Raw genomic sequence first — 8,312 nt, 5'->3', positions numbered from 1 at the left:
AATTCTTATTAACTAAGCTAAAATTTATTAGAAAAGAAAAGAGAGAGAGTGAGTGTTGGTTAAAAGATTAATAGACATATAGACTTGAATTCAATTTTTGAGGTTCAGATACAAAGTAGAGATGAGCTTGTAGTTGCCAAAAGTCCTTTTAGAAATAGTCCATAGGTTATAATCCAATGTCCATATTCAGGGTGGTTCCAGTCAATGACTGGGGATCTCAATCCTTGTGGCTTAAGGTTTCCCGCTCTTGAAACCCAAAGCAGATCTGAGATGAAGAAGGATCGTGTCCCAGGTTCTTTAACATATCCAGCAGCCTTTCGGCCTGAGACAACAATAGGCTAAATTCTCCTTCCAAGCATCCTGGCAATTAGTACAGAGTAATTTATTCATTAAACAGTTCAGATACAGATTACCACAACCTTCAAAGAGACACAGACAATAATACTATTTCACTCAAGTATCACCATAAATGTTAATATTCTTTTTTTGCTCTTTGAGTTAAAACTATAGCAATAGACAAGACTTGTTTGCCTACATCACAAGACCTGAGCAAACACCTCCCCTTCTACCTCTAACACTGCAGACTTGCATTTCAAAGCTCTGTTCATTTACATATCTTGTTAACCAGTTTTTAAGGTTCACCCACGGATCAGGTCAGTCGGTGAGGTGAGTTAATTAACTCTTTCTGGCCCTGTCACCTTTCAATGAGATATTAGATTATACTTATAATGTCACAGTCGCGGTGAGTTGACTGCTGCAGCTCCCCGTAGACTCTGCCTGTGCCTCTCACCGAGCTGGAGTACAGCAGGCGAGGGGAGAGCACTCAATGTATTGTATCTACACTAAACGCGATATATTAACCCCCGCTGGATCGATCACTGCCCACCGATTCGGCAGGTGGTATAGACATACCCCGAGTCTCTGGTGATCGGAGCTGGACCCCCGAGGGGGACACATTGAAGGAACTCAGGGGTTAAGGTGCCTCTATTGTCAACTGTCAGGGCTGCTGCGGCTCAGAGGAGGGTGCTTGACTGCCTGGCAGGCTTAGGCGCCGCAAGCCTTGGAGGTGGGAGAAGTGAAGCGGCCACGGCGTGCTCGGAGTGCACGTGCTCGAAGCAGGGGTGAGCTCGGGCGAGGGGGGTGCCGCAGGGCAGAGCAGGAGAGCTGCCACAAGAGGGGAGCCTCAGGGTGGAGGTGGGAGCTGCCACGGGTGGGGCGCCTCAGGGCAGGGGTGGGGGGGAGGGTGCAAGGGCGAAGTTTCACCTAGGGCATGAAAATTCCTTGCACCAGCCCTGTCCCACGCCCTGCCTGGAGCCAGCCCTGCACCCCCTGCCCTGCCCTGCCGGCAGTCAGCCTCTGTCTCCAGCCAGCCCCGCACCTTCTGCTTTGCCTGCACCAGCTGCATCCTCCCTGCCCTGTCTCCAGCCAGCCCCTGATGCACCCCCCTGCCTGAAGCCAGCCAGCCACGCAGACCTTGCCCTGCCTGAAGCCAGACCCTACCTCCAGCCAACCCCACATCCACTGGTGCCCTGCACTTTCCAGGGCAGTAACCCTGCACATCTGCTTCAATGAGGGGGGCAGGGAGCATCTGGGACCCACACATATGCACACCCTAGAGTGACCAGACAGCAAGTGTGAAAAATCGGGACAGCGTGGGGGGTAATAGGATCCTAGATAAGACCCCAAAATTCGGACTGTCCCTATAAAATTGGGACATCTGGTCACCACAGCACACCCCCAGGACTCCTGAGTTCCATTGCTGGGTTTCCTATTGGTTCCTCTGCTGGTTGTTTTCCTTTTCCTGGGGACTTTGGGCAAGTTGCTCCCCACTCTCGGGCTCTGTCCCCAGCAGTCAAATGGGGATTTCATACCTTCCCGCTATTGGAAAGTGCTGGGAGAATCTCCCAGCAAAAGCTGCTCTGATAGTGCTAAGCAGCATCTGACCAATCAAGGTCGGAGCTCACTGCCCAGGAGAAGTGCTTGGCTCTGGGGTTTCACTTCAGCCCAGTGTAGAGAGAGAGCCCTAACTATGGAGTTTGGCTCAAGAAGACCAAGTCTCCAATTTGTTAAGGGTGTTTTGAATTTCAATCCTGTGCTCCAAAGTGCTTGGTGTCAGTTGTAAACTTTAAGAGCATGCTCTCCACTCCATTTTCCAAATCATTCTTGAAAATATAGAATAGTACCTGACACCGGACTGATCCCTGCCAGACCCACTAGGTTCACCCTTCCCGTTGGGCAGCTAAACATGGAGAAGGGCTCCTGGAGTCTTGGCTTTCAACCAGCTCTGCACCCACATTACACTGATTGCAGCTGGACTGCATTTCCCTCGTTTGCTTCTGAGAATGTCCTATGGGACTGTGTCAAAATCCTTAGTAACACCAAGCTAGATCCCATTTATTGTTTACTCACCTCTACCAGGCCCAGAACCCTGCCAAAGAAGGAAAGAGGATTGGTTTGGAATGATTTGTTCTTGACAATTCCATACTCACTAGTCATAAGAACCAAATCATCCCGTCGGTGCTGCTGACAAACTGAGTGTTTAAGAATGTATTGCAGGATCTCTCCAGCTATGGCAGTCAGGCTAGCTAGTCTGTAAGTCCCAGAGGTCTTTTTGTTCCCCTTTGAAAGATAGGTCCTGTCTTGTTCATGGATGGGAAGATCTTCTTTTTCAAGGGTCTCAGACGAGAACTGGGGCACAACACCTGGTTTGTTAAGGCCACAAAAACGGAGGCAGGAACCTCTTCTCTGCTGTTGGCAAAGAACCACAGGTACCTAAAAGATAGGGACTTACATCTTTGAATGGGCTTTAAAAAGGCAGTGGTTAATAAGTTTGGCCCCGACCATTTCTTGTTTCCAAAGACTAGACATTTTAGCAAACTTTAGAATTCCTTGGTGCTAAACACTGTGAAACTCCCCTTTCTCCTTCACAGAGGGCTTTATTACCCCTTATCTCACTTGGGCTCTAAACTGCCCATAGTTCGAGAACTGTTCCTGTTCCGATTGGACAGATGGGAGAAGGGAAGTGACCTACCCAAGGCCTACACAACAAGGCTATGGCAGAGCCAGAAAGAGAAGCAACCAGTTCTGACTCCTGTTCTAACAGATGAAAACACCCCAGAGCCCAGGAATCGAGATGGTGGGAAAATTTCATTCAAACCGTTTCTGTCCAAAAATCCCATTTAGACTAAACCAGTTTGTTTCTCAAAATCATAACAAGTGGGATGAAAGATCTCTGCAAAAATATTTTGTTGCAAAACAAATTCATCTCCTCTTTGTCAGAGTGTCTTAAATTGTCTCCTCGCACACAAAGAGGAGACACTTGCATCTCAACCATTAGATAAGATGCTTCAATCTGAGCTAAGTCGTTTCTACTATTAACAATTTCAAAATAAAAAAATACAAATAAAATAGACTATTTCAGCTAATCTATTATGTCATAATCTGCTCTGAGTAAACATGATGGGAAACTTCATATTATGCACTACTTCTAGTGACACTCCCAAATGGATCCGCATCCTTCACCCACCATGAGGTAGGTAAGAGCGGATCATTATTATCCCTACTTGAAAGAGGGAGAAGCTAAGGCTGAGAAAGGAGAATTGACTTGTCTTAGGTCACACAGCCCGTCAGAGGCAGTGTTGGGAATAGGACCGAAGAGCCCTGATTTTCAAACAAACCATCGGATCTTGAATTTCAGACATTGAATGACCTGAATACTGTGCTCTCAGATGAGCTCCAGACCAACAACAGTGACAGTAATTATTCAGCAAGTATTTGAGGAGAACTGCAATGTTAGAGGGAATCATCAACTGCTCAGAGACAATTAATGCAGAGAAGCAGCAAAATTAATCAAAGATAGAACTGGTTCTGACTTATTTACTTGATCTTAAAAGAGAACAACAAGGACCTGAGTCTCCTCCCTGTCAATAACCCCCTGCTCAACCAATCAGGGTAGAGACTGAGGACGGGAGGCTGAGGGTTCTCACCAGAGAGCCCAAAGGATGGCCCAGGTCACCGGTGGGGATCACTGCCCGAGCACTATTTCAGTCCCACATTTTTGGGTGGACCTTCCATAGTGGGAGCTGCAGAGGACTTCCCTGCAACACACACACACACACACCTCCGTCCTGTTGTTGGGAAGGGAACAGGAGAAAGGACAAAAGAAGCAAGAGAAGAAGAGGAGGGAGGGATGGAGGAAGAGGTGAAACAAAAAGGACAAACCCTAATGTCCCCAGCGATTCTAAGGGACAAAATCCCAGGTGCGCAATAAAATTCTGCCTCCTTAAGCTCGTGTTTTCCATGCCTAGAATTCACTTGTCACCAGATAGATCAGACTGAACAGGTTTCAAACCTCCAGGAGGCTCTTACCTTCTAAACAGGGACGGCTGTTTTCTAGTAAAATCACTACAAGGGAAGGAGGAAACTCGAAAGAGGTTCCTCCTGGCGCTCACGTCCATGACCCCAAATAATCTCTCAGTCCTCAAAGAGAGACCTGGAGAAGGAAACGTGCTGAAGCAAAGCCACAGAGGTCTCTGAGGTTTCCCTGGCCCCTCGCCCCTGTCCTGCCTGGCTGATGTCAGCATCTCTCTGTGAGGTCACCACCTCCCCACCACCTTTGACCAATAGTCTGAGGTCCTGCAAAAGGCCTTTGTGATGTCACTGCCACACCCCTCCCTTGCTGGGCTAATGTCCTGCCCCTGGCCAGGCACTTTGGAGGTTTGAGCTACTCCCTGTGGATCACCCCACTCAAGGAGCGTTCGTTCTAGGCAGCAAGCCGGCTAGACAGGAAAACATCAGACGCTGCTCCCAATGCTACACTCAGTTTTTCAGAAATTAGTCGACTTCATGGTCAGAAGACACCATTAGAGCATCTAACCTGCATATCACAGGCCTCCTGTATGACATAACAGCTACTTTGGGGGCAAACACATTCCAGAAAGGCATCTAGTCTTCATTAAATGACATCAGGAGATGGTGAATCCACCACTTTCCTTGGTAGCTTGCTCCTGTGGTGAATCATCCTCGCTGTTGACTATTGTGCCTCAGTTGTAATATGAATTTGTCTCTTTTCACTTTCCAGCCATTGGGTCTTGTTATGCCTTTCTCTGCTCCATTCAAGAGCCCGTAAATACCCAATCTTTTCTCTCCATTAAGGCCCTTCAACATTTCAATGAAATCACCTTTCAATCTTCTTTTGATAAGCTAAACAGGTTGAGCTCTTTCAATAGCTCACTGGAAGGCATTTTTCTCCAGCCCTCAGAACATTTGGTGGCTCTTTGCTGCCCTAGCTCCAATTTCACAACATCTTTTTCAAATGAGGATACCAGAACTGGAGGCAGTAGAAAGGTTGTATAAAGGTAAAATTAAATAGGTTGCAGAGGAGTTTTTTTTAATTTCGGCTTTTGTTGCTAAAAATTTTGTCTCTCTGCGGTGAGAAAAAACACTCCCCGAATGCCAAAATTTGAGCCATGAAAAGCGGCAGTGTGAACAGCGCATCATAGGTGGAGCTGTGCTCCCGGTGACAAAGCTCCTGCCCCTCATTGGAGGTAGTTTGGCTTTGTTGCCGGGGAAGCTCTCTCTCAGCGATAAGGACGGCCACACAGCGCACCTTACAATGGCATGGTTAGAGTGGCACAGCTGCACCGTGGTAAGGTGCGCGGTGTAGACACAGCCTCAGAGCTGGGGAAAGCCGACAGGCGCTGAGGAGCACAGGGTTCAGACAGAGACATCCGTTAGGAGAGGAACTATTCACAGGGATTCTCTATAGCCTAGTAAGGTGGAGAGGATGGAAGATGATAATGTACAGGTAGGTTCTGATGAGAAACAGTGAAATGAAAGAGTCTCCCTCAATTACATCATGTAATAGCAGACAGCTAAAATGGGACACATTTTAGAAGTGCTTAAATACAAACGCTAAACGTCTAAGTACTAAGACTGGTGAATTTGAGTGCCTGGTATTGAGTGACGATATTGATAGAATAGGCATCACAGAAACCCTTGCACCCCCTCCTGCACCCACATGGGGAGACTGACCTGTGTGCATGGAGCAGCTGGCATTGCTGCCCCCCACTCCTCCCTGGAACGCTGCTCATCTGGGCACCCCTAGGGGCTGTGGGATGTGGGGGCAAGAAGTGAGATCATCCGAGCTCCCTGCATCCAGGTCACTTTCCTCAGCCGGGCTGCATAGCGGGAGGGCAGAGAGCAGCAGCTTCTGATGCTCCCCTCACAGCACAGCCCAAGTGGGAAAAGTGACCAGGACGCATGGAGCACATAGGGTTGCTCCTTACTCCCCTCAAACCTCTATGGACCCATGGAGGAGCATTGGGGCAGGGGAGAGCAGTGAGCACCTTTGCACTGCCACACGGTGCCCTTTGACCCCTGGAGCCCTGGGCGGCTATCGGGGGGCACCACCCCTAAGGCCGGCCAGGCTCCCCAGAACGAGCAGCAGAAAACACAGAGACTGGCCACACACTGAGCAGTGGTAGCCTGGGCGGCTCGTAATGGAGGCTCAGGGGGGAGGGGTGTCATAACATTTTTTCCCAGATTTGGACCTTAGCGTCCAAAATATGGGTGTTAGCATGAAAACCTCCAAGCTTAGTTACCAGCTTGGACCTGGTAAAGCTGCCACCAGCCAGGGATTTATACAGTGCCTGGCTCACTGTGGTCTCCCCAAAACCTTCCCCGGGGGACCCCCAGACTCAGATGCCTTGAGTCTCACAACAAAGGGGAATAAACCATTTCCCTTCCCCCTCCTCCCCTCCAGGTGTTCCCTCCCTGGGTTCCTGGAGAGATATACAGAAGCAAGCTCCGTGAATCTAAACAGAGGGACTCCCCCCTCCTTGTTTCCAGTCCTGGAAATAGAAGTACCAAGATAGCTAATCTCTCTTCCCCCTTACCCAGAGGGTATGCAAAGTCAGGCTAGTAAATCTAACACAACGAGATTTTCCCCCTGACTTCTTCCTCCCACCAATTCCCTGGTGAGCTGCAGACTCAATTCCCTGGAGTCCCCACTAAAGAAAAAATCCAACAGGTCTTAAAAAGAAAGCTTTATATAAAAAGAAAGAAAAGGACATAAAAATGGTCTCTCTGTATTAAGGTGACAAATACAGGGTTATTTGCTTAAAAGAAAAAAATGAATAAACAGCCTTATCCAAAAAGAATACAATTTAAACATTCCAGCAACTACACACATGTAAATACAAAAAAAAACCAATATAAACTTATTGTCTTATTATCTTTGTACTTACAACTTGGAAACAGAAGATTAGAAAGGCAGGAGATAGAAAAATCACTCTCATAGCCGAGACGCCACAGACACAAGACAAAGAACAAAGAACTCACACACAAACTTCCCTCCACCCAGATTTGAAAAAGTCTTGTTTCCTGATTGGTCCTCTGGTCAGGTGTTTTAGGTTACTGGTGTTACCCCTTTATAGGTAAAAGAACATTAACCCTTAGCTATCTGTTTATGACAAGGGGGCTCAGCCTCCCCAAACCTTGCACTGCCAAGGGGACAGTGGGGCCCATGATCAGGGGCCCTGGCCAAGTTAGGTCCCCCTGGAAAAGTCTCCCCTATGTCAGCCCCAGGGCTGGAGGAGCTCCCACTCCCTGCTACAGCCCGGGGGCTGCAGCAGGGGCACAGAGCTTCTCTGGTCTCAGGGCCACAGCGGGGCAGGGGTAAAGGAGTGATAGGGTGGGGCTGGTGGGGGAAGGGGTGGAACAGAAGTGACAGTGGATGGGGCCATGGGTGGAAGGGGGTAGAGCCACAGACAGAAGGTAGGGGCATGGTTCTGGTGCTGGGGCCCCCACACTTGTTCTCCCTTTCCCGGGGGTTTGGCATCACTAGCCCCGGCTTAGCGAGTAGGGTTCAGTGGTCCCCATAATGTGGGGTGCGACTCCTAGGGGGACACAGAGGAACATTCATGGGGGCACCTCAGGACCTGAGCCAGCCCACATAGAGGGCAGGGAGGGAGCACCACTCTGCCACAGCTCTTCCCCAACCCCACCCTCAGCCTGAGACTCTGGCTCCCAGCCCGGCGTCGACCCCTTTACCCCTGTCCGCACCCCTCACCCCAGCAAGCAACAGCCCCACTCCTCCCAGCCCCGGTTCTTGACCGTGGCTTCCGAGGGGCCACAGCCATGGCTAAGAGGGCACAATGTGAAATGTTTGGGGACCACTGGTTTAGGGTGACGTCCTCAATCACTTCTCTGCAGTCCAATAAAAGCTATTCCTCACTCACCTACCCCTCCATCAGGACGGACTAGGTCTGTTCTGCTGCCCTTCACTCATACAGGAAGGAGAATAACATTTC

Source organism: Gopherus flavomarginatus, unplaced genomic scaffold, assembly GCF_025201925.1.
Source record: "Gopherus flavomarginatus isolate rGopFla2 unplaced genomic scaffold, rGopFla2.mat.asm mat_scaffold_34_arrow_ctg1, whole genome shotgun sequence".
Taxonomy (NCBI): Eukaryota; Metazoa; Chordata; order Testudines; family Testudinidae; genus Gopherus; species Gopherus flavomarginatus.
The sequence above is the reverse complement of the archived record's forward strand: the minus strand, read 5'-3'. Positions refer to the sequence as shown.